Source organism: Aythya ferina, assembly GCF_964211825.1.
Source record: "Aythya ferina genome assembly, chromosome: 2".
Classification (NCBI taxonomy): domain Eukaryota; kingdom Metazoa; phylum Chordata; class Aves; order Anseriformes; family Anatidae; genus Aythya; species Aythya ferina.
Genome location: NC_140297.1, coordinates 107530682 through 107548247, shown reverse-complemented (window position 1 = coordinate 107548247; position 17566 = coordinate 107530682). Strand labels below are relative to the sequence as shown.

Below are 17566 nucleotides of genomic sequence, written 5' to 3'. Positions count from 1 at the left end.
AAAATGAGTGAGTGCACAATTTTCTGGGAGCACTAATCGACTTAAATGGATTTCAAAAAACCTTTTACCATTAAAGAATAAGACTCAAATATGGGTCACATGCTCCCCTCCCAGGATGAGTCCAGGACACAGTCTGTCACTCACTCATTCTTCATTAAAGAAATTTTGCAGCTCTTGCCAGCAGCGCTCCCAGTTCATACGTCTGTGAGTGGGATCAGACTCGGGCCTCCTATGTTTAGAGTAGACAGTATTCTTTATACAAAGGGCATATCTTTTTGAAGCAAGTTAACTCAGTGTTGTGATTGCAAGGCTACCCATTAGAAGTACCCCCAGAAAATCTGCTGCTGTCCAAAGATTCATCCGTGCAGAGGGATGTTAGTCTCAGGGTGTTTTTAAAGTTCTGCTATTGACTGGAGGGTTCTGCATTTGGACATCCCACACCCTTTCCTCCAGGGCTCATGGGCAACAAACAGTAATGTAACACCCCTTCTGCTGCTTCCTCTGGACTCTGGCTCAGCACCACACTTAGGTGGCTGCTAAGTTACAGGGATACTTCCACGGACTATCACACTTGGAGGCTGTTCAGCATTTCCCATGTCCGTGGAGCACCACACCCTTCCCACACGTAAGATTTCTTAGTCCCGAGTCTTTAGCACAAAGGCGTATGTAGCAGTTCTTCTCCAGCTTCTCATTTCTGATTAATGGTTATTTTATGTGGCGTATCATCTCAGGCCTTTCAGACTAGCCTAAAATGTTGATGTTGTAAGCAAAGCGAACTTGCTAAGAGAAAAACAAACTTGGAAGAGAAAATCGAATCAAAAAGATGTGACGTACACAGTACAACCCATGTGGCACTGTGCAGGTCTCGCCTATGGTTCCTTCATGTCATGGGGGGGAAGCTGGGATTTTTTCTGTTACTCTAGCATGAGTACTTTGTTCCCTTCTGATCAGTATGGCTCATCACTCTTCTCTTCAACATCTCTCAGTTAATCTAGTTTAGACATCATGAACATCTCTTTTTCTCCTTCCCTCTTCCTTTAAATAACGCACTCTCTGTTGAGGAGATGGGCTCTTTTTCTTCAAAATATCTGGTGTAAATGCATACATCTGTTTCAGAGTATGTGTCTTGCTTCAGTTTAACAAACTTAATCCCCCATTGCTACTACAACTAGTAAAAGTACTTGGGATGATCTACCCATTTTATACGCACGTCACTCATCTCATGTCTAAATAAAACCAGATTAAATTAGTGAGCCAGCATGCTGTGTGTGCCGAGCTGGTGCTTGGCATGTAAACAATAAAACAACAAAACATACAAACAATGGTAGAAAGAAGACTTCACATTTCACTTTTTATCACATTTTATTTTCTCTCGTAGTATGCATTTGGAATCTTGTCCTGCAACAATATTCTCATTTTTGTTTTCATTTTTATAGACTGCTTTTCTTTTGTAAATCCCACTCCCAGAAGTATGGCAATGTGAGTTATCTACGGATGATTCATTTATCCTGCTGACAGCTAGTCTGTCCAATGAATTAGAAACAATCACAGCTCCATGACATCTAATTATACGTTCCCTCTCTTTCTTAGAGAGGAAAGCAAGGCCTTAATATGCAATTATGCATAAAGAAAAATGTTTTAAATATATTTGAGAGCTTTCATTTGAGTTAAAATATTTTTTTCTTTTAATTTACTAGCCAGATATGCTGAATATACAAGATCTTCTGCAGAGAGTTGTAATGTTGAACACTGGAGTTGTGACATAGTATAAATATTAAATACAAATTTTGATCATTTCTGCCTCTAGCTGCAGTTTCTCCATACGTAACGATGCTTGTATTTGAGCACACAGATTTCCTCACCAGTCCATGCCCCTGCATTCTCTTTCCTGAGTGTGGGGTGCATTGTTCCCTGCTCGGGAGGTTTGAGGTCCCTCAGCTCTTGGGACTGTTGACCTGGAGTCAACGTCTGGTGTCATTCAGAGAAGCATGCGATCACCACACCTCATACCCACCACCAAGGATTTTAAAGGTAGTGGTGCTAAAGAGAGTTCCTAAACATGGTTCAGAGGACAGATGGAAAGAGGAAATTGAATCTGTAGCCCATAACCCCTCCAACAGAGGGGAAAGCCCGAAATAGCTTCTTTCATCACCAGCCATACTGGGACCAGCAATGTGACTCCTTGTTCACGGGTATGCTTCTGCTGTGAGAAGCCATCCTACATATCCAAGGGCTACATCTGAGAAACAGGGCTTACAAGTTTGGATCTGCAAAATTGTCTTCATCTATATGAAGACAATCAGTAGAAATAAGGTGTCGCAGAAGTGGAGTGTGAAAGGGAGGATCTGCTTCTCGCAAGCTCCAGAGGGTGACACACAGAGCAACACTTCTCTCCAATCTGATGAGTGCTTGCTAAAGGGGGGGATTCAGACATCCCCATGAACACTTTTACCTTCTAGTACAACTTTTTGCACTGATCAAACTGATCATATTGGCCCTCATCTAGCTGAGAGCAGGGCCGGGTGTCATCTTGCTTTGTTTAGCTCCCCATTCATCCATATGGATCAAGTCCCACAAAAGCTTACATTTGCCAGCTGGCAAAAAGCCACAAAACTTATTGTTTCGCCATGCCTCCCATCTTCGGTGAACACAATCCCTGACACCAAGGTCATCGTGCCCTTGTATGCACCACTGTCATTTCTGCCAGCAGGGCTGAGGAGCTGCGGGGTGCCCGACAGCCAGCTGTAAAAGAGAGATGTGGTGGATCTGGCTCAGAATCATAAAGCAGAGACAAGCAGGAGGCAGGCAAAGGTGCTGAGTCCTGCTCTCTGTAAGTAAAAGGGGTTTGGCTCTGGAAGAGGTGTTGAAATGATCAGTAGGGCACGTAAATTCACCTGCTATTTTCTTGTGTGCACCTATGTTTCCTGATGTCAACTTCAGGCAAACTTCTCTGCACTGGGTTTTACTCAGGTGACGAACACAAAAAATGTCACCCACCAGTGGGCAAAGCAATGCAAACAATAGTCCAACTGCAGGAAATCGGGAAGAAAATCAGAAGGTCGTCTCAAATCTGTATATGCTTTAAACTTAATCAAATACCAGCTGCCAACTAAATGCCTTGGGGTTACTACCTGCTCAGAAACTGAAGGATAAGAGCCATGAAATTACCAAGATTCACAATTATGTTTAACGTAGCTGCTGAACCTCAGTATAATTAGTATTGACTATCTCTGCTAATCAATCTAAAGCAGATGTTGGAAATAAGAGGCTAAAACATGTAATCCTGGGTGCCGAAAGTTCATCCAAAGGTCCTATTTATGGTATGCCATTGCTTTCTTATGTGTTTTTTTTTCTTCAGCAAGAATTGAAAGATGTGGTTTAGAACCATAACTGACAAAGACCCAGTTTAATAACTATTCTGGGCTTATCTCAATGTGCATATGAGCATGCCTATTTGGAAGATTTCTGGCTCTTATGCATGCCTTTTATAACTGTTGCTGAGTTTGGCAAACAGCCACTTAAAGGCAAATATAAAAATTTACTGCAAGTGTCTCATAATTAGTAATATTACAACTTACAGTGTCACATGCTTTCAGAGCATGTTTGTTCGCAGGGTTATGGGATGCAGTCACAGAACTGTCCCTAAAAAGGATTTGATTAAAGAAGAACAGGCTCAGCTCTGGGAAAGCATTTGTTCACTTGCTTCAGCCTGCCTATAGTCACAATGGTCCTTACATATATTCTTGGAAGATCATTTTCAAAATATGGGCAGAATGAATTAAAGAATTTCAGTTGCTGTACTGGCTCTTGAAACTTAATATAGCTTTTAAAAGCAGCTGTAGCCCAAATAGAATTATTATTTCCTTGAGGTCTGAGTAAACTGTCATTGAAATTGAACTTGCAGGTAGTACCTGCACAAACACCATCTGGCAACTCTCATGATACTGAAGTGGTTAAGTTTTCAAGGAACTTGGAAGAAAAAGAAAAACTTTCCTACCCGAAAGCAAAGAACAGAAAATTATCTTTCTCTGCAAAGTTTAATGCAGGAGCAAACAGGCTTCACAGTAACAGTAGGGCAAGGAAGTTATATCAATATTAACTTAATGCATTCCCTCTTAAAAGAGGTCATTAGCAATAGTAAGTAAATCACAGACCCTTCTGTCTGTCTGTCTGTCTCACAAATCTGGAGTGCATTTGTGAGGGAGTGGCTTCAAATGTTGACTCAAATAATTCCGTTTGTGCTGAAACCTCTGAAGCCTGAAATATAGCTCCTGAATCGTCCCCAAAGCTGATCTCCAAGATTTTTTTCTACTGTGGCATAAATGGAAATGCATAAAGAAGGAAAAATCAAGTTGCCTTTGCATGTTTGTTTTCAATGGCCCAGTTAGAAAACTACAGTGAGTTTCCTGAAATTTTATAGAAAAATCACACAGAGAACCCCGTTTTTGCACCTCTCAGGCTTCCTGATGCCACCAGCTGCAGAGCAGACAGGAGTCATGCTGTCCTTTTGCATCACTTCTTCCATTTCCTCGTCCCTGGAGCCCCAGCCCAAGCCCTGTGCCTCCAGCTCTGCCCCAGCTCCACGCCTGCAGGCAGAAGTGGCAGTGTTTGTGCACAGGGAGCTGAGAAACACCAGAGGCAGGGGGAAATGGTGAGGATTTTGAAAGTCTTGAGAGAGTTTTAAGTGATCCCTGCACAGACACAGCAGGTTACACACACTATGGAATTTGGAAATCTTTTTGCAAAGTTGTATGCTCTAGCTATCCAGCTCCTGGATAGCTCTGCTGGCTTAGAAAATACCTTTTACAAAGTATTTTCCTTCATAAACTTTTTTGTTTAAGTTTTGAAAATGAATTGATTGAATGCGAAACCTTAAGGATTTGATTTTCCATCGATCATTTGACTTTGTATGCTAAATCAGCAAGGCAGCTGGAGGAACAGTTATGTAAGCAGTAACAAGACAGCTGCAGGTTATTGTTTCTTCATACTATTGCTATAAGCTCATTTGTTGTTCAGAAATCACTCCGAACCCCGACAGAAACTTTCCAAAATCTGTGTTAAAAACACGTTGAGCCGTATTCCGTCACGCAGTCATCTGCTCAACACCACAAGTAGTTCCAAATACCTCCTGTGAAATCCTTTTTAAAAATAGAGTTTCCCACAAACATATAGCTTGTGGGAGTGTCAGACCAGCTGCCAGAGACTGCATCTGCCTGTTGGGGACCCAAAACTGGAGAAATACGCAAAGGTAGTAGGAGCAGCTGCAGTGAGACGCCCTGCTGGACCAAGTCCTCCTGGCCACGGCTGAGGCTGAGCAGACTGAGTGACTTACTCCTTCCACTCGGAGAAGAAGTTAGGTTAGTAAGAGGCATCTTGCTGGGTTAGGTGGGCCTAGATACCCACATGGCACAGGTCTCGACTCCGAGTCCTTCCTGTGTGCTTGAGCAGTTCTAGGAGCAGCCACAGCTGATCGTGTGGCATTGAGGTTATGGCAGCAGAAGAGTTTAACCAATCCTTCCTCTACCAGGCTGTGTTTCTGCCAGCTGGACTGCTCTGAAAGCTAAAGTTCCTAATAACCAGAGAGTGTTCATGGGCCTTTACCCTTCAGCTGTGGTGGGCAAGTTCTTGGTACCTCGAGTGCCCTTCCCATCAGTGAGAGGTGGGTCCCTCCTGCAGCAGTAATAAAAGTCAGAAATAAAAGTTTCAGGAAGCACCACCTACAAACTTAAGCTGAAATAGATTCTCACCACCACGAGCTGCACATGGACAAGAGCAGCTGGAAGACTGTCCAACAGATCTCCAGGGAAGGAAACACAGCATGCCAGGTTGGGGATGTCCTTCTTGTCACATATGAATAATAATGTCAAGAACGTACCTTCAAAACACTTTCTAAAATACAGAAGAAACATATAAACAGCTCACGTCTCAACACAGTATTACACTGTGAGTTAGTTACATGAAGCTCTTCCTAATCGTTTGTTTCATAACCTGTGTGGGACAATACCAGGAAAAGGCTGCACTTTTTTAACCAAGAGAAATATTTCCTGAATTTCTTTGATTGCAACCAGCTTTGCATGAACCACATGCTCACAGACCTGGCCTCTCTTCCAAACTCTCTCTTCTACGTGCGTGCCTACATTAATCCATATATATGGATTAGACTCCATATATAGGATGTGATTCAGACACCATATTTAGGTGTACACAGTGTAGGTGTTTATGGCGAGGCAGCTCTCTGTGGCACTGCTGTCATAAAGGAGATCACAGAATCAATTCAGTGCCCTAAATCATAGTTTTCCTCTGTCATTTGGGACTCTCAGGGCAGCTATTACACAGAGTTCCTGGGTAATTTGTGACCTGCTGCAGGGCAAAAGCAATGTCAGAGACCAGGCATGGAGTCCCTGGGCTAGGGGCTTGATTTGGTTGCTCACCCATGGGCATCTATCACTGCTTGAGATGCCTTAGGATGTCCAAGGTGTGCACAAGGCTGGAAGACATGGCACAGAGCCTCTGAGAGCTGTGCCCTACTGAAATGGCAGTTAAATGTGTTGTGGCCACCTCAGCTGGCTCTAAGTCCATAACTGGGACTGAAAAATACTGCTTTGTGTCCACTTGCTGTTCCAGAGGGATTTTCCATGAGTGCCATGTCATACAAAGAGTCCTGCGGGGATGGACCATCTCAGGCTGTACCAGGGGTCCATGTCCAGGCAGCCGAATCCCATCGTGTATAATGACACCCTCACCAACAAACTCACACAAAGACGCTCACGTTGTAGACCCCTGGCAGTAGAGGCCTGAACTGAGACCTTCAACTCCATCTCTGGAGACTTCCATGCTGTAACAATTCAGACTATGGGCTGTTCCCTTATGTTGGGCCTACGTCAGGGCCTTGGTCTCAACCCATCCCCACTACTGAGAGAAGATCAAACCTACTGCCTTGGTGCTGAGCAAATCTACCTTCAGGGAAAGTGCCTGTCAGCACATTCACAGAAGGACTTTGCTATTTCAAGTCCCCCCCGGCTCCCAGGATCACAGAGCCATATGGAGAGGACCCAGTGGACGAAAGGTGCTGAACACCTGGTTCATCAGGTGGAGGTTTCAGAGTGCTGCTCTCTGGTGTGCAGAAAGCATCCTCAGATGGAGTCCTCCAAGTGTCATTTCTTCTGCATCTGCTTGATGTGCCCATGGTAGCTGACTTTTTATTTCTGTACGATACCTAACGTATCCCGTTTTTACCTTGGGGACTGTGATTTGCAGTGCAGGTTGTCTTCCAGGCCATGCTGAATTATATCAGAGTTCCAAGGCAAGTTTGGCAACTGCTAATAGTGGCTGGCTATTTTTAGGTGGTTTTTTTTTTTTTTTTTTTTTTTTTTCCTGTTCTTCTATCAGTTCAGATCTGTCCTATTTAAACTCTATTTTAAATATATAGCTTTTAGGCTAGCAGCAATTTTCACTCCATTCTGGGGTTATATTTTAGCTGCTTATAAAAAGAGCTTTTCAGTTACATTGCTTCCACTTTGTGTGTTTTGTTGTTGTTTTGTTTTGTTTTGTTTTTTCCTAAAACTGTGGTATAATTATTTGACCCTACACCTGTATCTCTTTTTCATGGTGTGAAATTCCCTCAGCAGGAGGACTGCATTCCCATTTAAACTCTTTGTTCAAAGGGGATTTTTTTTCCACATATCCAGTAATACCTATTTCTGAAATCTGCATATGAGCAGTTCAGCAGGTATCACTCTTCCTGGTGGCTCTGCCCCTCAGTCTCTGCTGTTTATCTGAGTGCTGCCAGATTTGCAGTGCTCTAATTCACAAAGCCAAATTCAGTGACCCCAATGCCTGAAAGTGGCTGAGCTAAGAGTAGTAGGGGGAGCAGAATTTGGCACTTTCAGCACCAGTAGCAGTAAGCAGAAAAAAAAAAAAAAAAAAAAAAAAAAAAGCATTACTTTCTCAGTGTTATCTCAGCTGAACCCACACAGGCTATTGCCCTATGTGGAGCTAATTTTGACTGAATCCCATTGTTTTAAAAAAACAATTGGGAGAAAAAAAAAAAAAAAGATAATCAAGGAAAAACGTACAGTAGATTTTCCAAAGCAGCTGCCAAAACTGTCACACATATATGCACACAGACGAAAAAATAGTGCAGTAGTGATGCTAGATCCTCTCACAAGCCATTTTTAGCCGCTTGCTAAGTGATGACATTCCCAAAGGAAGGAGGTGTACTCTGTAGTATACATTGTCTATCAGCAAAGTATGAAATATGTGAATATGTCACGCAAAATTGACTTGGCAAAACCAAAAGTGAAGGTCTTGCTTACTTTCCATTTCACAGGTATCTCTGATGTGAGCACAGTCATTCTAGCTTCGTTACAGCTACAGCTTTACAGTAACAAGGGGGCCACGTACACAGACACTTTTCAGTGTTATACTTAAGAAAGAAAACATCTGCAACCTATTGTGCTGTCATACATACTAGAGCAGTGTCTTCATAAAATATTTTCCCTAAAACATTTTAAAACTACTTGATTTTTGACTGCCAGAAATATGAGCTCCCATCTTTTGTTGCTAGAATTCTTTGGAAGGTTGCTGTGCGATGGAGCAGAACAGCTGATGGAAAATCTGGCCTGTTTTACAGTGGGGTTTGGTGGTTGAGCATTAGAAAAGGGAACTAGTTTTTCTTTTTCTTTTTCTTTTTCTTTTTCTTTTTCTTTTTCTTTTTCTTTTTCTTTTTCTTTTTCTTTTTCTTTTTCTTTTTCTTTTTCTTTTTCTTTTTCTTTTTCTTTTTCTTTTTCTTTTTCTTTTTCTTTTTCTTTTTTTTTCTTTTTTTTTTCTTTTTTTTTCTTTTTCTTTTTCTTTTTCTTTTTTCCTTTTCTCTTTCTCTTCTCTTCTCTTCTCTTCTCTTCTCTTCTCTTCTCTTCTCTTCTCTTCTCTTCTCTTCTCTTCTCTTCTCTTCTCTTCTCTTCTCTTCTCTTCTCTTCTCTTCTCTCCTCTTCTCTCCTCTTCTTTTTTCTTTTTTCTTTTCTTTTCATCCTTCCTATAAAGTGCATGAGTACATTAGCTTGAGTATAAGAATCCCAACAGGGCTGAGGCTGTCAGGGCCCTCTGGAGGCCCCCTGCCCCAGCCCCCTGCCCCAGCAGGGCCACCCAGAGCAGGGTGCCCAGCACCACGGCCAGGCGGCTTCTGAAGGTCTCCATGAGGAGACCCCACGGCCTCTCTGGGCAGCCTGTGCCAGTGCTCGGCCACCCGCACAGCACACAAGGGTGGCCTGGGGCTCAGAGCCTGTGCCCACTGCCTCCTGTCCTGGCACTGGGCAGTAGGGTTTCTGAGAAATTTCAGCCATCTAGCAGTGCTCGGAAATTTTGCCTCATGTACCATGAAATAGGATAAGTTTGTGTCCTGATGATGTTTCGCTAGCAAAAGAAAAGAAAAATTGGAAATTTATGTGGCTGACACTTCACAGATGATTGCAACTATTTTTTAGCTTTATGATTGAGTTACTTTTTCCAAAATCAGCACTAATCATAACACAGCCTAGTCAGAATTGCCTCTAGAGTACTGTAAGTATTACTATCTAATGGCCTGCAAGGAAAGAAAGAGCCCAAGAGCTGAAAACTCAACACAAAGTGCCACTCACAGCTATAACAGTCAGCTTCAAAGGGATAACAATTGTTAAAAAGCATATCTGGGCCACTGGAAAAAAGCACATAAGATGTTTGCCACCATTCCAAGGTTAATGCAAGAAGAAGATTTTTTTTTCTATTTATTTTTTTTTAGTCATACTGCACAGAGTATTTGTGGATTGATGCATAACGATGCTCCCCCTTTCGCTATTTCCTTTCTCAATAATCTCCATCATTTGATTTGCTATTCACTTTTCACTGATGTTTTCAAAGAGCTAAATGCAGAGACTGCAGGATCTCTTTCCCAGCGGTAATAGGTAATTAAGAACCTATCTCTGTGCATGTATAGGTAGGATTATTTTTCTCCAATGCATTAGTTTGCATTCCTTAATGTAATCCAATTTGAACTCATTACCGGCCTTCTTTTTCAGCTCATGGCTCCTGCTTCTTGTGTGCACATCTGTCTTTCTCTCCTTCTCCAGACACAACTGAATAATGTTGGCTTTGACACAACTTCCTAGCATGGATGTTTAAAATCTCGGTTTCTTTCCAGCAAAGCTGGGCCTTCAGCTGCTACAAATTCCACTGCCAGGTTTCTGCCCCATGCTACCACCAACAGCTTTAGGGACTGGAGTGGGGTCACCGTGAAGGGTGCCACCATGAATGGGGTCTTGTTCAGCTTCTGCTTGCACCAGGCGATCCTGCTGAGCTGTCTTGGTCATCTTCAGTTACTGAAGGGCTATCAAATTTGGGTATCAAATTGCTGATGAAAGATGGAAGTGCTTCGGAGGGGCATTGGGTTAGCACTGGAACAAGTACCACCAAGCTCCTGGGAGAGCTCAGTTCTTGAATCCTCTGGGTCTCCTCTGAGGAAATGATGCACATTTCTAGCTGCTGTACATTGTTTATTGGTCCAGGCAGCTGTGATCAACTTCTCATTCTCTCCTGAAAACTTTGTATAAAAAGGGAATTCTGGTCTCTTCTCAATATCTCCAGTCATTATCAGAAGTAATGAAAAGTGCTGTTTTCCTCTCTGAATGATCATAAACTGGTCATCTCAGGAGATAATCTAAGGTAGAAATTCATTGTAACGGTCATAGCAATCGAATTCTACATTCTTTCACTTAGCAGTAACTTAAATAATGTACCATCGACGAGAAAGACTGAATTTTCACCCTTTGTTCAGGGTTTGGTTCAACTAGCAAGATTTTCTGAGCTTGCACACAGGAAAAGGTGCAGGGTATTATTCTTATGAGCAAAACGTTTATTATAGCAGGCAATAGGGGGAATAAATTTAAATCTGTGTTTTACATTTGTAGGACCAGGCCTTTGGATTACAGATTTTGAAGTAATTTGCTAAATTCTCCCAACCTTAGACACAATGCTATTGTGAGGTTGTAAAAAGGCTTCTGAAAGCAGTGTGAAAAGACACTTGATAGCAAGCTCTCTCTGTCTGTGAGGGGGGCTTTCTTGGGAGTCTAAATCATGATGCTTGTGGGAATAACTAAATTTTTAATAGTTTAACTCTCAGGCAGAGTTCAGAGTGGGCTGAGGTCAGGATGTATAGAGGCAATGTAACTGCTTACATGGAAGTCAATCGAATTAGAGCTCAATACCTTTAAAATGGCTAAATTATGGGTATTATTGGGATATCTTGTGCTGACTGACAATCAGCAAGAGCTTTAATGGTGGAAAATAAGTATTACTCTACATAATTAATATATTCACCTTGCCACTACAGTGGGAGAGATGGTGTTTGCTACTTGTGAAACTGTATGGAAGGAGAGCAATGCAGGTTTTTTTTCTCCTTTTCTTTTTCTTTTTGACAAGTTTGTGCCATTCTGATTTAAATTCAGAAATAAGTCAGAGCAATTTTTTTCTGTATCCAAGTGAGAGCTTCTCTGCTGCTCCAGTAGCCAAGAAATGCAAGCAATTGTAAATTTCCATACAACGCTGAATCCAAAAGCGACAGCTCAGACTTTCCATAGCACCTGTCAGGAAAGCAGTCACATCCACTGACTTCAACAGACGGAAAGCTGTAAAACCAAGTGCTTTAGCTATTGACTTCAGTAAGAAAAGCAATAAGCCAAGTTTGAGAGTTTTTGACAGTCTCATCTAGAAAGGATGAAATACCAAGGAAAGAAGAGCTGTTTGGAATGACAGAAGTACTTCAAAACACTCTGGGGAACTGGATGTAAAAGCTGAAGAAAGATTAAAGCAGTATAAGAGGAAAAATATCCATTTTAATCACACAAGAATTATAAACCAACAATGTTAACATACTGTTAAAGTGATCAGAGTATGGTGAAAGTCCATTGCCTGGGATGCTCAAGGTGAAATTAGAGCACTTAGGGGTACAGCATAGGGAACCATCTCATGCTAGCAGAGACATGTCATCGTAGGCTTTCCTGTCTAGCCTATTCATCCCTGAGCGTAGACCCAAATACTGCATCTTGATTTTTAGGCATTGTCTCCAGTAAAAATGGGTTTTAATGTGGAAAATTTTCACTACCTTTTTTTTTATTTATTTTATTTTCCTGTTGGCTTAGATTACAGCCATAACCTTCCAGTGAAATAAGAGTAGAAAAAAAAGAAGACATAACAGGTCTCATTTTCTGCCCTCTCTAAACCTGATCTGTTTTTAATTCTCTCTATATTTCTCCCTTTTTCTAAATGATGAGGCTAACAAGCCTCGTGATTGTTTTCTAAAGGCATGATATGTTTTGATAGCCATATGTGTATAGCAAGCACCTGGCTTTATGCCCAGTTGGTCAAGATAATGCATGTTAAAATTGCTTCACTATTGCTTCATTTGACACGTTGGATTTTGACCAGTTTTCAGCTGTAGATCTTTTTAAAGACTGTGGAAATAAGATAGTAAAAATATCTGGAATAAAATCATCGCTGCTTTAGATTTTGTTATCTTCTTTTCTCTCTCATCACCATCTTTTTTTAGACATTTAAATGAGACAATATAGCACAGTTACCAAATAAGAAAAATAAAATGAGTGACCTTCACAGTTTTGAACAGCTCTTTGATTATCTTTCTCCATTTCTCTAACTTTCATTTTCTTGTATAATTCCATCATTTCCTTTTTGCCGTGATGCACCACAAATGGCAGATGATAAATTGCAGTAGAAATGTTGCAAACAACAGATACTATAGTTATATTACGATAATATATCCCAGACGAGATCCTTGTTATTTCAGTAAACAGACAAAGAATCCAAGGGGCATGGAAATGAACTGCTCTCTGATTTCTGAAGGTGGCCCATCCATCTCCAGGGAAAAAAAAGTAATTGACTGAGTGATTTTGGACAGTTTGACTTGCACTTAATTTGTCCCAATAGACAGAGGATTTCAAACTTCAGGAATGTGATCATTAATAAATGTGACTATTAATAGGCACCAAATTCTTTACTCAGAGCTGCTTTTAAAATGTGAAAAGTGACCTGAAGCATTTCTCTGAACATTTTGGTTCTCCCCAGCCCAAATTCTTTGGTGAAGAAAGGAATCAACATGCCAGTTGTTTCGACTGCAGGCTGAGATGTGATGGCAAGCTTGCATGTCATCAATTCTACATGTGGAACAGATGAGGATGAATGTAAAGATGTCTGCTACATTTCTACGACAAGTTGCAAAAGCCCAACAGGGCATCCAGAAGAGGCAAGGTTAATGCCAGGTATCTGAATTTTCATGAATACCTCCTAGAAAACTGAAAGCAGGACAATGCCCAGAGGTCTTTATGTTGAGATCAAACTCAAGTCAAAACAAGAACGGAAAACAAACTTGTTCTCTTGTCTGAATTCCTTGAAGGGCTCTGTGTATAAGGCACCAGAGTATGGTTAACATACCTATGTCATATCATGTCCCTTGAAGGAGGAGGTGTAGACTAGCTTAAAGAAAAACTCAACTTACTGACAGCAGTAGCCTGCCATCAGCACAGCAAGCTGCAGAGTGAACACCCATCCACTGCCCATCTCTCCAGGACTTCATTAACTTCCAATTGCCTTCAGCAAACCATCCTCTCCTTCCTCATGGCAAGATAAGTTATGGCTTAACTTGTACTTACGGTTTTTCAATTAAGCAAGTGATGTCACACAGATGAAACCGAGAGCAAGATTTGATCCCTTTACTTTGTACATGTTTTGACTTTCATGTATCTATAAGCAGGGAGGTTTCTTAATAACAGTGCATTCAAATCAAGCCTAGGATGGTAGATTTTTAATTAGGATTGGAGGGGCTCAGAAAGCGTACTGGTGGTGGTTTTACCCTTCTGGGCAGCTGAACCCCACCATAGCCACTCTCTCACTCCCCCTCCTCAAAGGAAAAGAGGGAGAAAATACAATGGAAAGGGCTCAGAGGCTGAGGTAAGGACAGGGAGATCGCTCAACAATTATTGTCATGGGCAAAACAGACTCAGCATAGGGAGATTAATATTTATTACCTGTTACTAACAGACTAGAGGAGTGAGAGACTAAAAGCAAACTACAGACACCTTCCCCCCTACTTCAACTCCTTCCCCCAAGCAGCACAGGGGAACAGGGAATGGGGGCTGCGGTCAGTCCCTGATGCTTCACCTCCACTGCTCCTTCACGGTCCCTCTCTGCCCCTGCTCCCCATGGGGTCCCTCCCACGGGATGCTGGCCTTCCCCAGCTGAGCCTGCAGGCACTGCCCACAGGCAGCAGCTCTTCAAGCACTGCTCCCACACGGCTCCGTACCACGGGGTCCATCCCCCAGGAGCAAACTGCTCCAGCACAGGTCCCCCATGGGTGGGCGGCAGCTCCCCCCAGATCCCTGCTCCTGCGGGGGCTCCTCTCCACGGGCTGCAGCTCCGGCCCGGGGCCTGCTCCTGCGGGGCCTCTCCATGGGCCGCAGCCTCCTCCAGGCCACCTCCACCTGCTCCACCGGGATCTCCTCCAGGGGCTGCAGCATGGAGATCTGCTCCATGTGGGACCCATGGGCTGCAGGGGGACAGCCTGCCCCCCCAGGGGCCTCTCCACAGGCTGCAGGGGAACTGCTGCTGCCTGCCTGCAGCACCTCCTGCCCTTCTGCTGCACTGCCCTTGATGCCTCAGGGCTGGTTCTCTCACATTTTCTCACTCCTCTCTTCCAGCTGCTGTTGCACTTCAGTTTTCTCCCTTTCCTAAATCTGCTCTCCCAGAGGCCCACCCAGCATCACTCCCTGGCTAGGCTCTGGCCAGCAGTGTGTCCCTTTGGAGCCGGTTGGAGCTGGCTCTGATCTCACATGGGGCAGCTGCTGGGCTCTGCTCACAGAGGCCACCCTTGCAGTTCCCCTGCTAGCAAAACCGTGCCATGTGAAGCCATACATCTTGATATCTCTAAGTCCTGGATTTCTGCTCAGAAAACTGGCATACTAATTTCGGAATAGAGCAGTAACAGAATTAAGAAAAGTCAGAGAGGATCTGGGGGCAGCACTGAGTTCTGAGGCACTCCTGTGAGATTTGTGCACCACGGGTCAAAAACAATTATTTTGAAATGCATTAAGAAAATCACTTGTGAGAACCAAGGAAGCAAATCATTCATTTAGCTCCTTGATCACAACTTTAACCATGTACCTATTTCCAAGGTGAGCCACAACACCTCCTTTCCATATTACAGGCTTACATCCTAATTTCTCCTCTCATATGTATGCACTTTACACCTGTATAAAATTTGGCAGAGCCTTTTACAATTACAGCAGAAGAAATAAGTGGCTAATCAGACCTCATATCTGAGATTACCATACCATGACCAAGGGATTAGCTGGGCATCTGCCCTGTGGGTTTATAATTCAAGGTGATGGAAGTAGTTCAGCTCCTAGCCTCACTTTAGGATGGCACTTCAGCTTTTGCCCTGCACATAAGTCTTAATTGTTCAGGCAGAAGGAAGAATCAATTCTTATGTTCCCTGCACACTGGCAGCCTGAATTGTAACCTGCAGCCCAAGGATAAAATCTCGTCTATGTCAATTTTATTCAAGATGAAAACCTGAGGACTTTTGCTTTAAAAAAAATGTAGGGGAATTAAGCTAATACGTAACAGGATGGAATGCTTAACAATTTTTGGCTAATTTCTCAGCACTAACAACTTCATCAGAAACATGTTCCACATGTAAAACCCTTGAAGGAGAAAGGCAGTGAAGGGGGCTGGGGGAGAATTAGAAACCCAAGGACAACACCCTGCCTTCTTCCTCCTCTGCCAGCTCTCTCATTCCCCATCCCGTCTCATGTTGCGATGATGGTTATTGAGGCTGCAGGCCCATAAACTCTGCACTGATGCAGCATGCTACAGTTAATCTGCTAGTCGCTTAGGGACCAGTTTTGTCCTTGTTTCAGGCTGTGCAGGAGGCAGACTTCCCACTTTATGGGTTGCAGGTGATAAATGAGTACGGCCACCTCTTCTCCAGAGAACTCAGTGTATTTCTCTTTGTCTTTGCACATGTTCTCACTCTGTGAGACGAATAAAACAACTATGGAGTGATCAGCTCCTGAATCCACTTTGAAAACACACTGATGACTCTCTGAACAACAAAAAAAAATGCAGACTTAACAGTTGTTATAATCAACAGTGTAAGGGTTTCACAATGTCAGTGACAGCCTAAGAAGTTACTAATAACAACAGATTGATGTTCCACATCAGATACCCCTAAATAATTTTGGTGACACATATGCTCTGCTTTACAAAGCAAAATAAGATTACTGTCCCTCCAGCGAGGAAGGACCAGGACCTTATGGTATTTAGGCATCCTATTCAGACTCACTACAGTATGCTGATACTTCATCAGGTTATGGTTGCACCCAAACACATGATGCCTGTTTCCGGGAGCAAGCTTTGCAATGTGAATGTGGACTTTTCTCTCTTTCTCTCTCCCCTGTACATGTGTACATCCCAACCATTAAGAAATTTAGTCTACCTCCCTAGACCAGACTGAGGAGAATGAAGGAGCACTGGTTCTGAGATACGACTTGGAAGAAGGCAGTAGGATGGACAAAATATCTAAGAATCAGGAGCAGCAGATGAGATTGGAAAAAATAAAAATAATATTATTTTTTTTTAATAATAAGAATAAGATGCAGATTCACTTTTAGTGAGGTATAGTAAGACAGGAAAGGGGTTGGAGATAAGGAGATAACAAATAAGGTCAAGAATAAATGTCTAAGATGAGAAAGAGGAAAACATGACTCTGTTGCAAGGGAAGAAAGCCAGGCAACCAAAAAGTAGGGGGAAAAGTAAGAAAGTCTGAGTACAGATAGAAAACAGGTATTTCATGGAACTATCTGTTTTTTACATATATATAAGAAAAATACCCTGTGATGAGATCATTCTAGTCCTAATGTACATACTACACATGATAAATGAATCCTACTCTAAGCCTTCTTTCACTTGCCAGAGCCAATTTGGTCATTAAGTCCATAACAAATCCATGGAGTTCCCTCAATTTTACCCCCAAAACAAGGGAAGTGCTCACTGTTTTTAAATGGTATATTTTCCCTTAAGAGGAAGCCAATACCTGCTGCTAACTCAGATGCCAGATGGTGCGTTCAGATTTATTTAGACATGACCCACTTCACAGGAGGGAGTGTTGCCCATATAAGATGATACCTGCTAAAGGATCAAACTTCATCAGACTGATAAGGCTGAATGCAAAGCGATGCGAGGCCCAGCATCATGTACTGCAGGTGATTCATCAAATTAGCAGCTCAACTGGATGCATCAGGAATCAAAATGACTTCAAATCAGCATTTTTTTTTCCAGATTAGGTATTAATAATTTTTCTAAGTGAATAAACTGCAAATGCATTTTTCTAGACTAGATTAGGGAAAAAAGGATTGCAGAACCAGAGTGGAAGAAAAAAGCCTCAGTTTGTTGTGTTTTTTTTTTTTTTTTTAATACATTTCTAGCCTTGGCCTTGCAGAGTGACATTTTACTCTCCAGAAGCATAAAA

At 42.4% G+C, this 17566-nt stretch overlaps 1 long non-coding RNA gene across 1 annotated transcript in view; it reads left to right on the top strand.

Annotated features, from left to right (window-relative positions):
* The first annotated feature begins 2731 nt into the window (after positions 1–2731).
* The window catches only part of LOC311431083, a 35280-nt gene continuing 20445 nt past the window's right edge, over positions 2732–17566 (top strand). The window contains exon 1 of the long non-coding RNA XR_014689229.1: positions 2732–2830. This is a non-coding gene — a long non-coding RNA (uncharacterized lncRNA). The remainder of the gene's footprint in view (positions 2831–17566) is intronic.